We start from the raw sequence: 21,416 nt of genomic DNA, 5'->3' as shown, positions 1-21,416 counted from the left end.
ATTGAATTGAACAGTGACTTAGATAGTGAAATTGACAGTGACTGAATTAGACGTTTGAGTTGTGGACTTATGGCCAATTACCAAGGCAAAGCGATGAGACCGAAAATAACTAAAGGATATTTACAACCAGTTAAAGAAGTATATAATTAATATAGGAAAATCGTTTGTAGGGTGTGTAAGTTTGTATGTGATTGTTCAGAATATATATATATATATATATATATATTAAATAAAGGTATGAGGAGAGAATGAATACTAACTGTCTCGCAGATATGGTAAATGCGTTAGGGAGAATGCACTGATTAAATCTAATTTTATCAGTAAAAATCTACACAGGTAGGAAAAGAGGAAACTAAGGAGAAATAACAGGTCAATTGAAAAGTCCCCGGCCTACCATAGTAAAACACGTTCTTTAACAAAATTAGTTTTTTTCTTCAACATAATTTCGTTCAAAGGTAATACACTGATTATAGCGACCCTCTAACTTTTCGATACCATCTTTGTAGTACGATTTGTCCTTTGCTTCGAAAAAGGCCTTAATTTTGGCGATCACCTCCTTCTCTACTCCCTCTTCATTTGACGAAAATTTCAGGAAGCAGTTGCTGGGGGCCAGATCTGGAGAATACGGTGGATGAGGAAGCATTTCGAAGCCCAATCCATGGATTTTTGCCATCGTTTTTACTGACTTGTGACACGGTGCATTGTTTTGATAAAACAGTACTTTCTTTTTATTCAAATGCGGCCGTTTTTCCGCGATTTCGTTCTTCAAACGGCCCAATAATGCTAGGTAATAGTCGCTGTTGATCGTACTTTCTTTTTCAAGGTAGTCAATGGAAATTATTCCATATGCATCCCAAATTACAGACGCCATAACCTTGCTAGCCGACTGTTGCGTTTTCCCACACTTTGGAGCGAGTTCGTCGTGTACAGTCCACTCGGATGACTGTCTATTGGACTTCAGAGTAAAATGATGGAGCCATGTTTCATCTATTGTCACATATCGACGCAAAAACTCGGGTTTATTACGCTTGATCAGCTTTTGAGTTATTCGTGATGATATGGTGTACACGTTCAATTGATATCTTTGGAGTGTCTGCTATTTCATTTAGTTTTAATTTACGGTCATTCAAAACCATTTTGTGGATTTTTTTAATGCTTTCGTCGGTAACAACCTCTTTTGTCTTCGGTGCTCATTTCACCATGTCTAAACTTAGCATACCCATCTTTGATGGTTGATTTTCCTGGGGCAGTGTCCGGAAACTCGGCATCAAGCCAAGTTTTTGTTTGAACTGTATTTTTTCCTTTCAAAAAGCAATATGTTATCAAAACGTGAAATTCCTTTTTATCCATATTTTTCACTATAACAAAAGCTGCTTCACTCAAAATGCTATTATTGACAAACTAATGATCCGACAGCTGTCAAATTTATACATGCATCTTTTGATGGTTAGGACTAACTAAAAAATATATGGATTTAATTCTAGTAGCGCCATCTATGTCTCAGGTCGGGGACTTTTTAATTGACCTGAATAGTGATATCAAAAATGTAAATATAAAATATGATAAAACAACTATACACTACAAACCATTGTAGTTTAAACCTCTCGATAATACGAATATATACATTAGATTTTAAATGAATTATATTTGATAACATTATTTGTTTAATTATTTTATCACTAGTATTTTGTTATGTCATAATTAAAATAAACTAAGTCAATTTTGATCCGGCAACATTACGACGTCATAAATTTTGATGATGTGCACTTGCTGTTTTATTGGACGGACTATATATTATGTTTTGTATAAAAATCCTGCAGTTAAACTATATTTCGGTTGATAGTGCATTATTTCTGTTCACAGTTTGAATTAAGACTGAGAAAACATTGAAAAATTGTGTTGATTGTATGTTCACTAAAGGTATTTACTAAAAACACTCCTTAAACTTAAATACCACACTGATTACAATTTCAGCAAATATTCTGGGTTTTCCACCTACGCAATTTTCCGATCTGCTTGCAGTGTTATTTGGAACACATTTGGCCGAGCAGTTGCATACAAAATTATTTTCTTATAAATTATCGATCATTTAAGTCGATTGCCGCGAACACTTTACAATCTATTACGTGTTTACGTATTTTTCCGGACTGCAGTATGTTAATATGTACGAATTTACTTAAGCTGTTTGCGCAAAATGCTGTTAAGTCGTTAGAAAATACCCAACAGATTTAATACGCTCTTGTTAATCGCTTATATAAACATTGCGGTGACGTAGAACTAGTTAAATGCCACAGTTCCGATATGCAAATGTTTTGTTGATAAATACGCCCATACTTCTTTCAAAAGCATTGAAGTTATTGTTTGCTAATACACCAGGAATACATTTCTGTCGTTTTTTTTGTTATTATTATGGTTAAATAACTTATTTTTCATTATTTTCTACCTTTTCTATTATTTTCTATAGTGGCGACCGCCACGACCCTTTAGACCACCACGCATTCACCTACAACAAGTTCAAAGGTTGGCAACGCCGGTGGATTGGTACCTCCACCCCCTTGTAACAGTACCACTTCCACAACACTACCGTACTTCCTTGACCATAACCTAATATCTTGTCAATTCTCCCGTCGACCACATGTATCAATTATAAGTCGAAATAAACAAGTATTTCTTCAACCAGTGTTTTTAGTTCCCGTGCAGATTCCTTCCAAAAATAGTAGTGAGAGTTTGGACAAACAATCGCATCGCCACACATTCCGATCGACCGACCGACTAGATGAACATTCCTACACTATCTTTTCTCATAGTTTTGATGTTGTTTAACTCTAATAATAAAAAAAAGTATAAATAAACCGAACAATTTTTTGAAGCATATCTTACACAAGTTTACAAATTCTGGTAAGATTCTTAACGTTATTTGTGCCCTGAACTAGGGATGCAGAAAAAAATATCGATATATCGATATTTTCTAAAAAAAATATCGATATTTTTGGCCGATATATCGATATTTTTTAGCCGATATTTTTTCAGAATAAATTAAATACAATTTTTAACAAACCTTTAAAATTGGTACTTATACTAATATATATTTTTTTAGGCTAATATTTGACTATTTTAATTTTTTTCTTAAAAAGATCGGTATATTTTTTTTGCAAAATATCGATATTTTTTTATTTGTTGCAAAACAATATCGATGTTTTTTTTCTCCGATCTGTTGTTGCAACAATGTTGCGGAGGGTGTGAAAATGTAGAGAGAACGTGGCAAAGTCAATTCAAAGTGTTTTTATTACGTTTATGGATGTTATATGCTTGAAAAAATCATGATAAATGCACTTTTTGCGCATTGATAATAAAGCTGTACAAGTATTTACTTGGTGAATAATATTAACTTATAAATTTAATTTTTCGTATTCTGTGCCAAATATATGGAGAAAACAGAAAAATCATGTAGATAATTACTACTTTTAGTAAATGAATCTCGTCATTATACACGCCAAAAATTGCATGGTATAAAGATTCTAAGGTATCATCAATATCAAGCTAGTTCCGCGAAAGGACAGTGGTCCAGGTAGAAGTGCAAAGAGTAGCTCAAGAACTTCGTCTTCATCATCGGCCATCAATGAAAGCGATTTCGTTATGGAAGAAAACTTTTTAATTTCAAATGCTAACAAAATTCATTAACAAAATGTTTAACGCCTGATGAAGCAGCAGCTCTTTCTCGATAACCACAAATCGCTAGAATACAGGCACGTACTCGATAATTTGTTGCAAAATTACCACAAGTTTGGAGTACTAATGTTCAAAGTACATTTTTTGCATTCATATCCTCATTTTTTCCACAAAAATTAAATCACATGAAGGATTTTGAGATGAAAGCATTATGAGCTATTACGGCTCGAAAAGACTCATTTCATTATTAGTTTATTTTTTATTTATATTTTTTATCTGCTTCTTTTTTATTTGTGATTTATACATCTAAATAGGCTTTATAATTGGCTGATAAATCAATCTTTCGTATCTTATACTAACCGTGTCTTTCGACTAACCAGTACAAATCTGTGATTTTGAGTATAATCTGCTCAGCTTTTTGTTTAATGCTGCGTACAGACCGGGCCAACGAAGGACAACTAATCCGTATTTCTCAAGGGCTGTGGCGATTATAGTGTATACCTACCGTCCACACCGCATTCGTCGATTCCATTCATTTATTTTGATGTTACAGACACTCTACGCATTGCAAGCGAATGCCAACAAGCCTTCGTTGGCCGTCGTCAAACCGTCCAGACGGAACTAGAAATATCCCAATAAACCCATTCGTTGGCTTTCGTTGGCCCGGTCTGTACGCAGAATAAGGTCATGATATTAAAACAATTAAGATTTATCTTTAATGTTTCAATTTCCTAGTTATTATTCGGATTCTATTAGGGCACCTTAATTATGACGTTAAAAATGAGTTGTCTTCGAGTTGTTTTTAGGACACTTTGTTCTTCTATTATATTTATTGGGATGTTCGCCATAAAAAAACCTAGATAATATGCAGGATTCATCATTAGTCTGCGTTATGCGTAAAGATGTAAAGCTGTACTAGCTGTAGAAATTTCAATTGGTGCACGTGTTAAAACCAAAGATATGTCTGAGACTTGATTTCGTAGACCAGGCAATTGATTAATTTTCATTAATCAACAACTTCTTTTTTTTCAGGTGAGGCTTATTTTTTATCTTAATTGACACTTAAAATAGCAGAACTGCTATTAGAATATTTGTAGAATTTTAATTCCTCATTTGTTGGTGAACTGTTGTTGATTTACTGACTGGTTGTTACTGTGGTTGAATTTTCTATCACAGGGCGATCACTAGTGATAATTAATAGTAGTATTGGAAGTGACTGACTGGAAATGAAGTATTGTATAGGACAATTTCATACCCACTTTCAAGGTATTATACCATACAAGTGAACGAGTTGAACATGAGAGTGAAGTGAATTATTGCCTAAGTTTCATCTACGAAAGATTTCTTCATTAGACTAACGATTTAGTAAAATTGTTCAATTAACAGATGATGAGATGGTTAGATGGGATATCATCTGATAGTTATGTCATCATCAAACAAACAGGTGAACAAAATGAATTCATTGACAATCAACGAATTGGCTATTGTTATTATCGGAGAAAATTTGATAAAAACAAAGGATGAATAAAGATAGATGTATTTACTGAAAAATGTCTAAAGATTAAAGTATAGCAGTAATAGTCTATTCAAAGTTATTTTGTTCTTACGTCATCTAAATTTATGACGTCAAAACGTCGCAATGTTCCCGCATCAACTGTGAGTTTTAGTTCAGTTTGGCTTTGACATACAACAAAATTCTAATCCAAATAAAATAATTGAACAAAAATGTTATCAAAAATAATTTATTTTAACATTATAGTACATCTAAAAACTACATTTAATTATACAGCCACAATAGTTTATCGTTATAATACGTATACGTCTGACAACCGGACGACTTTGACAGGCTCATTTGTTTACGTGTTCGAACTAATCAGACAACATTGTGTCTCTTTTCAATTAGAATAAAATGAGAGGGAAAATATTGTGTGATTCTGAAACGAATTTACAATTTGCGGCAGGCAATATATTAAACATCTTGATGTCGTATGTACAAAAAAACTTTGAATGGACTATACATAGCCGACATAAATGGGAGTACTTCTGTTTCTGGCGTTTTTGTCAGAGGAAGACGTTGGAATTCATCGATCCATATCAATCTGAAATTCCATAATCAATCATCCGATCGACGACAATTGTTTTTCGCTGCGAAAAGAAACAAAACATATTACGAATTCTGATCCATCCGCCATATGACTAAATAATCTAAATATGTGACGTATGACGTATTTATCATGGATTCTTTTTTAAAATATGTTAATGGTTTGCGAGAGCGACAATTCGCACAATAGTATCGCGCATTAAGGTAACGTTTCTGGCGATGTTGCTGCACAAACTGCGACAAAGGAAACGCGTGATGTTTTATTAAAATCTAGTGCCATTAAGACGACGGATAAGAAAATTGGAACAACTTAAATAAGGAACTCACTAAAAATTTATAAAATAAGATTGGATTGTAGATAAGATTTATTAAATAATCAAACTTAGATTTTTAACACAAAAAAAACATTTTATATCCTACTACATGCACACATTTTAGTTTAATGTCTAGCTAGCCGGCTTGGTGGTGCAATGGTAAAGGCAAAAGGATGGTCCTCCTACTGTTGCGATAGCCGCACGTTCGAATTCTGCTGGGGTATGGTCATAAATTTATGTTATGATTGTCCTAGGCAAGAGTGTAAAATCTGACAAGAAAAATGATCCCAGTCACGCCAGTAACCAGGCTGGGTAAGACCGGATGTATTCTGGGATGATTTCTAAGGTGGTCACTCGCCAGTCGGTAGGCCGGTCTAGAAAAACCCATAGTTGGTAAAGGAGACTTTAAAATATGTAAAAAATACCTAAACTTTAATTTTAAAAAGCCAACTGAACCCAAACAGTTACATTAATTTAGATTTGTTTTGTTGGTAATTTATTTTTTTTGTATATGTCACAAAATTATATTATTATTTTTGTATTGTTTGGACAATGTCGGCACCGACTTCAAACTAAGTTTGATTATTTTTACATTTTTAGTGACTACCTTATTTATTTTTTGAAGTCGGTTCAGTTTTCTTATAAAAATATTTTATTTTTCTCTTTTCAGTGTTAGATATTTACTCAATAAATTACGCTGTTATATTATTTATTACTACAGTGTGTAGGCCAAGTAAAGCTGCAGCCCCTATGAAGAATAACGATAAGGAAACAACGCTATACGAACGGTTTAGGCTCCGGAGTCCGCTACCTAGCCTAGTGTATTTTTTCCAAATGTTCTAATTAAAATAGAATAAAAATTATTTTCCGCGCCGGGAATCGAACTCACGACCTCCGATTGGGAGCTAACGCTTTAACAATTACACCATAGAAGCAATTGTCTGCAATATTTCTTCGAGGTCTTATATGGTATAGTTAGACTTAAAAAGCAAACTGAATAGCTTTTGCACTGAACGACTTCCGATTTTTTTTCCGTTACATCAGCTGAGCAATCACATTATACCCAAAGATTTGATTATATTAGATAAAAAATACGTGAAAACTTTGTATATGCCTTTGAAATTTGAGCGTTTCCCTCGATTTCCCCCCATTCCCTCCACCAGATTCTGACTTGGTTCCAATGGGACCACCTCGGAGGTGCACTCTTTCAAATAAAAAAAGTATTTTGAAAATCAATCCATAATTGACGGCGAACATACATTAACAAAAAAGTATACAGCCGAACATAGAACCTCCTCCTTTTTCGAAATCGAAATCATCAGGCAATTCATCCGTCAATGATAGTGACAGAAGTGATACAAACAGGTATGAATTTGTATTTATTACATGATGTATTTTGTATACATTTTATTACTATTTTGAGAGTGAAATATTTGTTAACTGGATTTAAATTATTTCAGATGCAATGGCTAAGCAGTATGAAAAAATAAAAGCCGACAAGTGCAAGATGATTTGGATAAAAGAGCCACAGTCCTTATAAGAGGATATTATTCTAGTATCAAATCAATGTAAAAAATAAGCTTGCTAACAGGCACATTTGACACATATTTTGGAAAAAATGAAGCAGTAACACCTTGAAACTAGTGATATATCTGCTGTTGAAAGAATAACATAGGTAAGTGACTGTTTTCTCTAAAACTACTGGGTTTAATGAGTTTTACTTTATATTTTAGGTCGAAGATATGGTTCTTTTTTGAAAGAAGTTAAGAAGCGATTGTTGAGTATAGTGCGTTATTATATAGTATAGTAGTAATAACCACCCATTGGTTATTTTTACATGTCGTTGTGTTCGCCACACTTAAAATGTTGGCATTGTTCTATGAATTAAATAAAATTAGTTATTAGTACACATATTATACGTGTTTTTGTAATTACCATTTGCAAAATAGAAATCAAAATTAAATATTTTTTCAGATATCATAATAAGAATCCTGCAAGTAAAATATGCATATTTTAATTTTTAGTGTTTTTTATGAGGTCTATATAATTATATGTAATATTATTAATCGTTAATAGATATAAAACACATATTTATCATTCAAAGACATCTTTATAGTAATAATTAAATTACAAGGGGAAACAGGGTTATTTTCTCGAAACCAAAACATATGTCAAATATGTCAAACATATGCCCACAAATTTTTCTCACGTTCATTCAAATTTGTTGGCCAGATCCGCGGCTCCTGGAACTGCGTTCTGTTCGTTAATAAGCGCCATAGAAAAAATAGAAATTTCACGGTATAGGCGACCTTGGGGAAATGTTTTGTTTAGTTCAATCAACTGTAGCGCTGCGATCGCAAATTGTGATTGGCTAGTTTAAATTCCTGGTGCCGCCACTAACATGAAATGTGATTGGTCGATCAAATTGTGTGAAATCAGTTTTGTTTAGATCACGAAATTTTCGTTTTTCGTTGTGCATATTTTCTGTTTTACATTAATTATTATCGAGTAATAATATAAAAATTGATGACAATGCGTCAGTGTAGTAAAAGATGTAGTGTACCGGGGTAAGAATATACTACGGAAATTAGACATCGTTTCCCAAAGAATGATCTCGCTCCTTTCCAAAAATGGGTTGATCAAGTAAATAGTAGTAAGTTACCTGGATAAACCACAATGCAAATATATCAACGTCATGGTGTTTGTTATGGACATTTTAGTGAAAAATTTTAGAATTATCCTTCCTTTACGAACAGGTATTAGGGTATATCCATCATTGGTTTTATCAGGTACATATAAAATTATCTATCTACTACATGTCTGTTTATATATTGTTTGTTTACAGAAAATCAAAACCTTATGAAGATGTTAGTAGTAATAAAATTCAATTAATCTACCAAGTTGTTCGTATGATGTCAGTGTGATGTCTCTACATAAAGAAATCTTACAAGAAGGTAATAATTAATATAACTGGATAATTAGTAGTAATAAATACTACTTTTAATTGTAAAATATCCCTAAAATATTTGCAATACTTTAACTTTTTAGAACAATCAGTGTTCAATCATTTTATAGTAGAGGAATTATATATTTAAATTTGATTGCCTTGTTAAGAAAATATTTGTTATGGCATCAATTAAAAATTTAATTGCTACTTTTAGGTGATTTATTACCTTAAAGAAATTGATTTTGTCTATATTTACAAATAACTACATTTGTTTAACAAATCTTAACCAAGATTGCTTAAATAATTTTGTTGGATCTATTAGAGGTCATGGAGGTAGAAACAGCATCCTTCCCCTAGTATGTTCGAGAAATTTTTAAAAGGGCTTATCACTTCAATTTTTTCACATCATTCTGCCAGAGAAAATCGTGAAGAAGATGAACATGTTAGATAACTTATATTCTTTTTTAACGGGAGATCTAGTACCATTTGAGGTTGTTAAATCATCAGTTGAGTCTATATTTTCAGTTCCAGAGAACTTTGCTCTGAGGAAAACAAGAGTCAAATATTGTATTTTAATTTTATTTCAGGCTATTTAACAAAACATCTGAAAAAAAGACAACATGCAGTATTTGTCTATATTCTATAGTTCGTACTAAGTAGTTCCATAGATTAAATACTCTAAAATCTAAATATCTTTAAAAAACACATACATTTTTAGTGTTTCAACTGTCCAATCCATAATAATTTTCAAGACGAAATTTTAAGTTATTATGAGGTGTGATTGTATTTTTGGTTTAATGAAGTTAATGCAATATCAACAGGGAAGGATTTAAAGTTTACCTTCAATGTATCAAGATAAGTTAGAACTCTAATAGATCCCATAAAATTGATGGCACTAAACATATATGGGAAGGCGTTATAGAAGAATTATAGATATTTTAATATTGTCTAGAATAGAGTTCATAATTGTTTTTTTTTGCTTTTTGTTTATATATATTTATATTATTTACACTTATGTATATTTGTATAGGATTTTATTTTAATAAATTAATTTTAAAATGTAAATTTGATTTTTATTTAAATACTATTGGCCAATAAATGTGACATCACAAAATAATCAGGCGAAATGGCAGACCAATCAAAGCAAAGTATTTTCCTTACAGGTTTCTACGTAACTATTTTAAACTAACCAATCAAATTGGCGTTGTCAGCGCCGCCAATGATTGGACTAAGCGAAACTTTGCCCCACTACCATTGCAGTTGCACACCCCTAAGCGCAAAGTGCATGCACACTACGGCTTTGAACCAATTTTGAAACGTGTTCGTCACGAATGTTCGCCAAATGCAGTTCTGCTCATGCGAATTTTCAATTTTCCCACGAAATTCGCCCCGAATGCTCAGGTCTGTACCACTTTAAACAAACTTTTCAAAATCTTTTCGAGAAACCGTCAAACTAAAATTAAAATAAATGAAAGTGCGCATGCGCGTTTTGAAATATCACAGCAAGCCTTGTGTTTTTTAATGTAGTCTAGATCAAAGTACTTAACTATTCCGCGAAGCTACTCGATCTCGAAACATCTTTGCGAAGGTCGTCTATTACGACTCGACGTTTACAGATAGCATTGTTTCATTCATTGTCGGTGATACATTAAGTCGAATTCGAATGGTGTTACATAGAAAACTATATAATATGCGGTTACGATCGTGTTGTAATTCCCTTTAACATCGATTTCATAAAAATCCCGACAGTGTTGCGTTTTAGAAGGCCGTTGAATGTTACAGTTCGTATGAAAGACAATTTCTCGCAAATAATGCGTCATTAGTTTTACGACTTAACGATAAATTCAATTATAAATGTAATTAATATTACGTTCGTCTCAATTATGTAGATTATGGCGATGGTGTTGTTGGTGACACGTTATTATAAAAATTACAAGACAATAATCATAAAATCAAACATGCTAATTTAATGCTTACGGCTGAGTTAATGATATTTAATTTCATTCCATAAAGTTTTTTTTGTTAATTAGGAGTACATCTTACATTAGATATGCTTAGTACAATTTTAATTTATAAAATGAATATTTATAACTTTTTTTTTTTTTATTATTACTCTTCGTGAGTCCACAATCTGCCCTATTGGCAATAAGTATTTCTTCTGTTTATATTATATATACATGGCATGTAGAAAATCACTTCATTAAGCAATCTTCTGTATAAAATATTATCTTAATTAATTAGTCTTATTCTAATGCTTATTCTAAACTCTACATATGTCCAGTAATCAGATCAGATGGTGTTAAACGTTTTAGTCTACGCACTTCACTATCACGTCGCATATTTAGCTGATTAGCGAGTACATTGGGATGCACTGACACTCTTTCGAAGTACTTCACACAAACACGTTGGATTACACTCGTTATAGGTTCTAGAGGAATATCGCGTTGTATCACTTTATTTGAAATATAGTACGGAGCATCAACAATGGCACGCAACACCTTATTTTGGAACCGTTGAATGATGGATATATTGGATTTGCTAGCGGTACCCCATAGTTGAATTCCATATGTCCAAATGGGCTTGAGTATAGACTCATACAGCAATACCTTGTTATCTAATGATAACTTGGATTTGCGCCCAATGAGCCAATACATGTGATATAATTTTAGTCCTAGTTGTTTCCGTTTAGAGAGTATGTGCTTCTTCCAGGTTAGGCGTCGATCTAAATGCATACCAAGATATTTAACATGGTCTGCTTGGAGGAGTTGGCGATGATTGATATTTACTGGTGGACATGTTCTTCTACGCAGGGTAAACGTTATATGCGTGGATTTTGATTCATTGGCTTTAATGCGCCATGTCTTCAACCATAATTGTATTTGCTCCAGGTGGGTTTGTAGGTTTATTGATGCTGTGACTGGATCTTCATGGGATGCTAATATTGCTGTATCGTCTGCATATGTTGCCACAGTAGTTATTTTTGTGGTGGGCAGATCAGCCGTATACAGAAGATACAGTACTGGACCCAGTACACTACCTTGCGGAACTCCTGAATATATGGGATTTAATTCGGTATGTTCATCGCCTTGATTTACAATAAAATGTCTGTCAGTGAGATACGATTTTAGTAGCTGATAGTCCGGATGAGGGAGAAGTTTCTTTAGTTTAACCTGCAAGCCCGTATGCCATACTTTGTCAAAAGCCTGAGATATGTCTAGGAAAGCAGCCGAACAATATCTTTTGGCATTTAGGTCAGCGTTTATTTGGTTTACAAGTCTATGCACTTGTTCTATAGTCCCATGCTTATTGCGAAAGCCAAACTGATGTTCTGGAATAATTTTTCTTTTTTCTATTATATAGTTTAGTTTTTTTATGTATAACTTCTCGAAAACTTTCGAGATTATTGGTAATAAACTTATAGGTCGGTAGGAGGTCACATCTTCTGGTATTTTTCCTGGTTTAAGTATCATTAATATTTTAGCTACTTTCCAGATACTAGGGAAGTAATTAATTCGTAGCATAGCATTAAATATATATGTTAATAGTTTTATAGCCTTTTCTGATAGTTCTTTTAAAATTTTGCCAGTAATTAAGTCATAACCAGGAGCTTTTTTAATATTAATCTCTCTCATTATTGTATGTTTAACTTTTTTGACCGTTAATTTCTCGTGCGGTAAATCCATTTGAAATGGCGAATCTAGAAAGCTAGTAATTTTATTTTCGTCATCTTTATGTAGCTGAGACTGGAAAGGTTTAAAAACATTTTTTAAGTGTTTTGAGAAAATGTCGGCCTTCTCTTTATTGCTTCTCGCCCAATTATTTTCGCTTGTTTTAATAGGTGGGTTATGCTGCTGGGATCTCCTAAGCTTTTTTGTTGCTTTCCACAACGAATAGTCTGTAGCCTCAGTTGATGTTAAGTTTTCTAGGTATTCTTGAATGCCTTGGTTCTGTTCGATTTGGATTAGATCTCTCAGCTCTTTTATGGCCCTATTAAATTTTCTTTTATTCTCTTCAGTCCTTTGCTGTTGCCAATTTCGTCGTAACTTTCTTTTTTCTGCTATCTTTTTCTGTATTGTACATGATATATGTGTATTTTTTCTTGGAAATGTTTCAATGTTGGGAGTCGCGGAATATGCTGCCTCCTGTATATTTTTTGTAAGATTTATTGCTGCTATTTCTATATCCATTTCAGTTTGTAACGGTAAGTTTAGAGAGATATTTTGGTCTAAGTTTTCTCTAAATGAGGGCCAGTTAGTTCTATTATTGCACAGAGAAGGGGGTTTATCTTTGATGGTAATTTTTGAAGAAATTGTTACTATTATTGGTGAATGATCAGAAGACAGGTCGAAACATGATTCTGCTTGACACTTTTTTGGATCAATATTTTTTGTAATACAGAAATCTATTGTATCTGGTTTTTTATTTCTGTCTGAAGGCCAATATGTTGGTTCACCAGTAGAGATATGTTGTAAGTTATCTATCCTTATGGCTTTGAGCAGTTCTCTACCTTTTGAGGTTATTATTCTTGAACCCCACATTAAATGTTTTGCATTATAATCTCCTCCTGCTATAAATCTATTACCTAGCGTACGGAAGAATTCTTGAAATTGTTCTGCCTTGTTGTTATGTTTGGGTGGGCAATAAATCGCAGAAATTGTTAATGGTCCATGGGCTTCCTCTATGGTTATACTGGTGGCTTGCAGGTAGTCTTTGCGGAATTTTTCTTTTTCGAAATGCTTTATATCATCTCGAATTATTATGGCTGTACCTCCATGTGCTTTATTATCAGGGTGATTTGTATGATAAAGCTTATATTTAGGAACTTTCAAATAATTTTTGTCCGTAAAGTGTGTTTCGGAAACCATCATAACGTCAATATTTTGTTCAATTACGAACATTTTTAGTTCCCTGGCATGTTGTTGGAGCCCATTGGCATTCCAGACGGCGATTTTGTAGCTATTGGTTTCAGGCATTAGGCAAGTTTGCTTACGACGGTTGTGAGTAGACCAAGCATCGTACTCATTTGATCCATTAGTTTGGCCATCATATTTTCTAATCTTGAGATGTTGCTAGTTTCAGTAGGTTGAGATATTGTCTCTCGTTTTTGTGCTGAACAATTTTCAACTATTTGGGCATAAGTTATGTCTGGTTGACTTGTTCTGTTGGGTAGTGGTAGATTGGTAGTAGTGGATTGTTTTTGTTGATGCCTTTTTTCCCTTAAGGCAGGATAGAGTTTCTGCTGTAGTTGCTTGTGAACTGCGCAACCCTTGTAGTTCGCTGGATGATTTCCGTTACAGTTAACACATTTCACTTTTTCATCGCGAACTTTACGAGTACAATCTCCTGTCTTATGTTCTCCTGCACATTTTACGCATCTATATGATTTGCGACAGTAAGTCTTTGTGTGCCCGTGCGCTTGACACCTTGTGCATTGTGGTATAATTCTTTTTATATGTGGTGGTTCGCATTTAATAATATTATTTTCCAATTTGGTGATTTCATACACCGCCTTATTGTTTCCATTAGGTTTTATGTCTATATAAAACATAGGCAGAGGTTTTTTTGTCGTGTGATGTCGTATATTGTGAATATTTACGACCTCGTGGCCTTTTTCAGCTAGTGCTACCTTGATGGTGTTAAAGTCCGTCCCGTGATGTAATCCTTTTAATACGAATTTAAATGTTCTCTCGGATTTTGGCCTGAATGTATGGTATTGGGTGTTTCTTTCATCTAATTCTTTTATAAGAACTTTAAAGTGATCCGCTTCGAACAATTGGATTTTAATTGTTTCATAGCTCACTGTTTTAATTGTGTAGTTCGTAGTAATGGTTTTTAATAAATCATGGATGTTTTTTATTATTCCTACCTTATAGACTGTTATTGGTGGTGGTTTGGGAACAACTTTTTCAGGGCTTGGTTGTATGTTCTCTTCAATTTCTTCCGACAGGTTGCTAAAACTGTTTTTTGTCTCTATCGGTTTCTGCAACCAATAGTCACTGATTCTTGTTTGTTTCCTCGCGATTTCTTCTTCTGGACTTCTCAATCGTTTTTTGTTAACGACTGTAGTCCATTCTGATGGTGGAGTTTGCGTTATTGCTGTTTGTTCTAATCTTATATCAAAGTGTGCAGGTGATTTGGTTGAATCGCTATTGTTTGCCATTTTTTAATTTTTAATATTTTATTTAATTTACTTCCAGAGGATAAAAAAAATAAAATAAATACATTGTTTATTTCACGCACTTCATTTTTCACTTACGTTATTTTAGCACTAGTTTTTTACTATAAATACTATAAATGAATTTCAAAAGGACTGTTGTAAAATAAGATGAAATTATTTTAAACACTAATAAAAATGAGATGCAGACCTTTTGTCTGGTCACGTAAACACGTATTCACTACACTTTAGGTCCACTGAGAGACGGATAGCCGCATCTGTTATGCGTTTTTAACACTCAATTAAATAACCGTAATAAAATACTGGGTTTTTTTAAAGAAAGGTATCTTTTTATAGCTTGGACCGTATTGAAAATACGTCTTCACCCTACGAAGGTTGGAACTGAACTGTTATAACTTTTTTAAAAATATAAAAAGTCTCCTTTTACTAACGAGGGTTATCTGCACTGGACCTACAGTTTAACGTGAGCTCGGAGCGACGGTCCTCGGGATTAAGCCTACCGACTGGCGAGTGACTAACTTTGGAGATCGTCCAAGCCGCCTAATTTATAACTATTGTTCTGTTCTGTAGAAGCAAGACGAGTGCAGAATAGACACATCAGTATGTGGTTCCCTATTTAAAATTAAATTCAATTAAGTTTAATTCAATTAATTAAGTTCGTGTTGATATCTGTATTGCGTCCACGTTACTGTGTTTTACTAACCTTATTTCATGTTTTAATGCGAAATCTTCGATCACTTCGTATATCCGTTTGATTTCGACTGTATCATGCAGCGCTTCTTTGGTTACGTAAAGATAAGCATTGATCGTAGAACTTTGGCTGCGTTGGATTACTAGTTGGTTAGATCTTTTAATGCAAGCCCATATTTGCAGGTTAAAATTGACTTTATGATCAACTGGCAAACTTATCTTTTTGATTTTAGGTCAAGTTGAAAGTATATTCCGGCTAATCAGTACAGTTGCTTGAGTCTAATCTGCTCTGCATTTTGTCTAACATGATGTTTCCAATTTAATATCAAGATGGATGCTGAGGTGTTTAGCTCGTTCTGCTTGAGGAATCGGGCATTCGTCAAGTGATATAATTGGGTTTTTGTCGTTTCGCCTCAAGAAAGAACTAATCTCTAGTGCAATTTTAGATCTTGTTGACTACTACTTGTACTTTTTTTAAAGCTTTAGGTAGAGATATATCTTTTACCATGATAACTGTTTCGGTAAGTGGTCCAAGTTCTGCTTATTTTGTTATCAGCAGCGTAGAGCAACTCCCGGAGAACTCCAGCCGAAATGGCTTTAAGAGTTGAAACATCCGCTGTTACTCTGTGCACTTGGTCGATTGTCGAGTGGTGACTTAGAAATCCAAACTGGAAGTCTAGTATTTCTGTAAATGGTTTAAAACGTTTTAACAGCAGAATACGTTAGCTAAATGTTCTGAGAATAATTCAGCTTTTTCATCGTTGCGTCGAACCCATTCATTTTGATCATTTTTTAATAACTAACCTTTTAAATCTCCGAGTTCCTTTCCGTAATCTTTGTTTGCTTCCCGACTTAATCTTTTGATTTGTCCGATTACTAACTCCATTAAATATTGCTGTGACTACAGCATTTCTATTTCTGTATCACATTCTTTTAGATTTTTAGATCTTTTATCAATTTGAATCGTTATTTAAATACTTATATCCTTCAGGGCCATCCAAACTGAATTTCATTTCATTCAAAAATACTGACGTCACTTTTTTTCCATGAGTTTATATTTCTGCAAAACTTTCTTCTTTCTTCTTATATACACTTTTGCATTTGTTTTTACGCCTGCTACAAAATTTCGTTGGCTGTTAACATATAATTTGAAGCAAGTTATAACCATCGGCTGGTCTCGTTTTTTTTGTATAATTTTCAAGATCTTTTAAATAATTCATGGTGATGTTTCTAGATCTATTTGTTATATTTGCTATTTGTAACACATTAAATTTTTGTTTTTTAGATTATTGATAATACTAATTTCACCTGTACCTGTAAGTTTTTTTTTTCTGTGAGATATGATGAAAAAATAATCTGATATTTTAAAATAACACTGTACCTGTGCTGTAATTTCGTCGAGTCGTTCGGGTTGCTCGGTATATACTGACAACCTATTACTTAAGAATAGCGGTCTCTTTATAATGTTTAGATGGATACCTCTTAACTAACCATATTTAATCGTATAATCTAAAAGCTACAATTTATTTTTATCGAGAGTTACAATAAAAATGTGTAGTGTGCTAAAGTTTTGTCTTGGGGCGAAGATAATTTGGTCTTTGTGTGATCTTTCTCAATTTTTGTTCAAGAGCTGGGTACAAAAAAAGAAAAATCATTTGAAGTTAAATCACAAGGACATGATAATGGTTAGCGATATATATTAATATTGATATAAATGTAAACAACCGAATCGAACTGTTAATTGTGATAGTTTTGACATTTATCTAGATAAAATAATAATTTTCCATTGAAAATTGAATTAATTTTTTTTATTCGACACGGTATCGTTTCATAGAATATTCGGAATAATATATATTGTACTAGTTTTCTTCAATAAATGCCTTTTTAAAGTGAAAAAATGATCAGAATTTATGCAAGAACATAATAAATTATTTGGGGAAATATTACCATAAATTACAAAATGATCGGATACGTTATCATTTAACAAATACTGAGATTTAAAATAAAATTGACAATATACCTTCGAGAAAGTAATAATGGAATGTTGAAATAAAAAAAAATGTTACACGTGTATAATAACTTTTCAATACTAATTGTTATACAGTTTAATGAATCTCAATTGAAATATTTTTGGAATGTTAAATAATAACGCTTGATGTTTAACTGGGAGATTTCCGTTATGTTTAATTGAAAGGAAAATATGATCTAATGTGTGTTTTTTTTTAATTTATCAATCGAAAATAGATACAATATTTTGTTCTATATATTTAAACAATATATATCTATAGTCTATTCAGTTTTTTTGTACATATTTCAACAAAATGTTTAACGTAGTGCCTGTCGCAATTTGTTAAGTTCGTTTTAGAATCAGACAATATTCTCCTTCTCATTTTATTCTAGTTAAAAAGAGATATAATACTTTTTGTAGTTCGAACGCGTAAACGAATGAGCCTGTTAAAGTCGTCCACTTGTCAGACGTATGCAAAATTCTTAAAAGCAATAGTGATAAGAGGTTACAACTCCAACCTATAAATTATTGCTGTATAATTAACTGTAGTTTTTAGATGTACTATAATGTTAAAATAAATTATATTTGATAACATTTTTGTTCAATTATTTTATTTAGATTAGAATTTTGTTGTATGTCAAACCAACGTTGATGCGGCAACATTGCGACGTTTTGATGTCATAAATTTAAATGACGTATGTAAAAATAACTTTGGAAACACTATATAATATTTTGTTCTTAAATTTGAGTCCCTTAATGACGAGAAGTCCACTGCCTCCTTTCTATATATTAAATCAAAGGGGTTGATTCTTATTCTGAATAGCACTAAGTTTAAAATGACTCCTGTCGAAATTCTTAACAATTTGAATCATTTTCAAAACAATGTATAAAAAACAAGGTTTAAAATATTAGTTTTTCTGATGAGGAGAAATACTGTTGGAATAAAGCAGATATCTCTTAACAAACTGATATTTACATGTCACGTATGATATCATAGAAATGCTCATAGCCCATTGGGTAGATTGTTAAGCTACTAAGGGTAATAAAGAAATGATAGATAGAGATTCTGTCAGAAAGATAAAATATTGTTGACTGGTATGCTGAATTTAACTTGGATCGTATTAACGTTGATAATGCTGAATGCTCTGATAACACAAAATCGTAATGAAATGAAAATCACCCTGAAGGTATTAAATGGTACTCTAAGGTGAACATACTAGTAGTATGTTGCTAATATCGCATTTCTTCGCCCAGGCCAATTATATTAACCCACCAACGGATCAAAGATTTTACATCTAGAAATAAATTGTTTTTCTTGTTCTTGTTGAGACCAGATACTTATTGAGTGAGGTGTCAAACAATATATTACTCATATTTGATTTCCAATATTGTCCACACAATTACAAATATTACTTACCCCTTTTTCTATTTTATATAACAGAAAAGTTCTTAATGTTCTTTTTCATGTATATTTTGCTCGTATATTTGTAAACTTTTTTTTTATTTAGCAATCTTTTGTTTAACAATATCTAACCTTAAAATAGGCGATTCGAAAGGCAATACAAAATAATGATGAATGTTGATTCTATATAGTACAGATATATTTTAATGTTGCCTTCGTAAAATCCTTGCTCTATAAAGCATATTAAAAAAAGGTTATGCATTGAAAATATTGGTAAATGAGAACGCAACTTTTAAAAAACAATAAATTTATCGTTTCACAAATTATTTTCACACAGACTTCAAAGTGATTAGTTAGTGGTAGTTAAAATAATATTGTAAATAGATAAATAGGTTTAGGTAGGTATTAAGCTAAGTTGTGTGTATATGGTAGAATATAAATTACGTGTAGTGGATATGTTAAATAAGGTTTTAGTTCATTTTTATTTAGTTATTATAGCGATTATTATGTACATATTTTATTTTAAAAGTTTTTTTTTTGTATTACAATGGGTAGGCCATGTAAAGGTATGAATAGCCCGTATAAGAGAAAATAGGAATAAAGAAACAATGATTGAAAATAAGGAACGCTTCAGGCCCCGGGGTCCACTACCTAGCTCTACCTAGGTGATTTGACAAACGTTCTACCCAAACTAGAACGACAAAAAGTCGTTGCCCTCGCCGGAATCAAGCTCGCGACTTCTTCGTGTGAGCTGAATGCTCCAACCACTACACAGGGGCAATTGCCTGCAACGTTTCTAAGGCTTCTTATATGATGTGGTTAGTGCTTAAAAAATAAACTAAACGGCTTTTGCATTGAACGACTTTGGTAAGCAAACTCTTACTAAAAACTCCGGGTATAGCGGTCCAGCTTTCATCAGCTTACTTAAATAACTTCAGAGTATACAATTAGTTGTCTGTATGTCCCCATAATATTTAAAGAAATATCCTCCGTTGAAGAGTTGTGTCTTTCATCACATCAGCTCGGCAATAACATTATACACAAATATCTGATTATTTTAGATAAAAAAATATGTGAAAACATTTTATGTGCCTTTGAAATTTGAGGTTTTCTTTCAATTTCACAGATTCCAGCATCAGATACTGACCTGGTTCCAACGGGACCACCTCGCACTTGCACTTTTTCGATTTTTTATTATTATTTAATTGTTACATTATTACTAGTCGTTTCCGTCTAACGTACAATTTGTCTTTATGATAAATTAAATCTAGGTATATAACTAGGAGGACCCATCGGCCCTATCTCAGTCTCTGGTGAAATAATGTTTATACATGTCACTGCTGTATTTTTTATTATATGCACCTCACTACACAATACTACATAAATGCCCTCTTACAATTCTCTTGATTTCTTGACTGACTGTGGGTATCTGAAGGTCTCGATGTAGGTAATCAGTCCTATAGTATTTGGGTGCGTCCACAATACCTCTTAGGACTTTGTTCTGAAAAAATTGTATCTTATTTATGTTACTCTTTGCAGAACATCGCCATAATTGAACTCCGCATGTCTATATAGGTTTCAGTATTTGCTTATACAATAGCAATTTATTATGTACTGATAATTGCGATTTTCTTCCAATTAGCCAGTATATTTTCCTATATTTCAAATCCAGTTCTTTTATTTTCTTCTTTATATATGTTCCTTCCAGCGAAGTTTTGCATCTAGAGATATTCATAGATATCTTAGAGAGATATTTAGCATTGGTGCTATATGGAATGATAGTATTATTTAATATTATTGGTACTTGTACGGTCTGTTTATAGGTGAACTGCAAATGTACATATTTAATTTCATTATTTCTTATTTTCCAAGCTTGTGTCCAATTATTTATATTGTCACTTGCCTGTTGTAATTTTCGTGGGGTTTCTTCACTTTTGTCTCCGACAACTATAATCGTAGTATCATCAGCAAATGTAGCCATCGTAATGTTCTCAATTTGTTGTATATCACAAGTGTAGAGTAGATAAAACATTGAACCCAGTACACTTCCTTGTGATAAACCTGCTTTAGCTTATTTTATTGTAGAGTAAGCTTCCCATTGTTTGACTCT

The 21,416-nt window shown here is 32.7% G+C and overlaps 1 protein-coding gene and 1 long non-coding RNA gene across 2 annotated transcripts in view; one reads left to right on the top strand and one right to left on the bottom strand.

The window, feature by feature from the left end:
- LOC143191862 (uncharacterized) overlaps window positions 1-21,416 on the bottom strand; it is a 57,549-nt gene that overhangs the window by 13,516 nt on the left and 22,617 nt on the right. The gene's annotated exons all lie outside the window — the stretch shown is intronic.
- LOC143191864 (uncharacterized) lies at window positions 7,629-7,998 on the top strand. Its single transcript, XR_013004652.1, has 2 exons — window positions 7,629-7,759; window positions 7,818-7,998. It is a non-coding gene; the product is annotated as an uncharacterized LOC143191864 (long non-coding RNA).

Source organism: Rhynchophorus ferrugineus, unplaced genomic scaffold (assembly GCF_030347505.1).
Source record: "Rhynchophorus ferrugineus isolate W39M unplaced genomic scaffold, kcgeb_rfMv2 rfM2, whole genome shotgun sequence".
In the NCBI taxonomy this organism is placed as follows: Eukaryota; Metazoa; Arthropoda; class Insecta; order Coleoptera; family Curculionidae; genus Rhynchophorus; species Rhynchophorus ferrugineus.
Note: the sequence above shows the minus strand (reverse complement) of the source record. Positions and strands in the feature narration are given on the sequence as shown.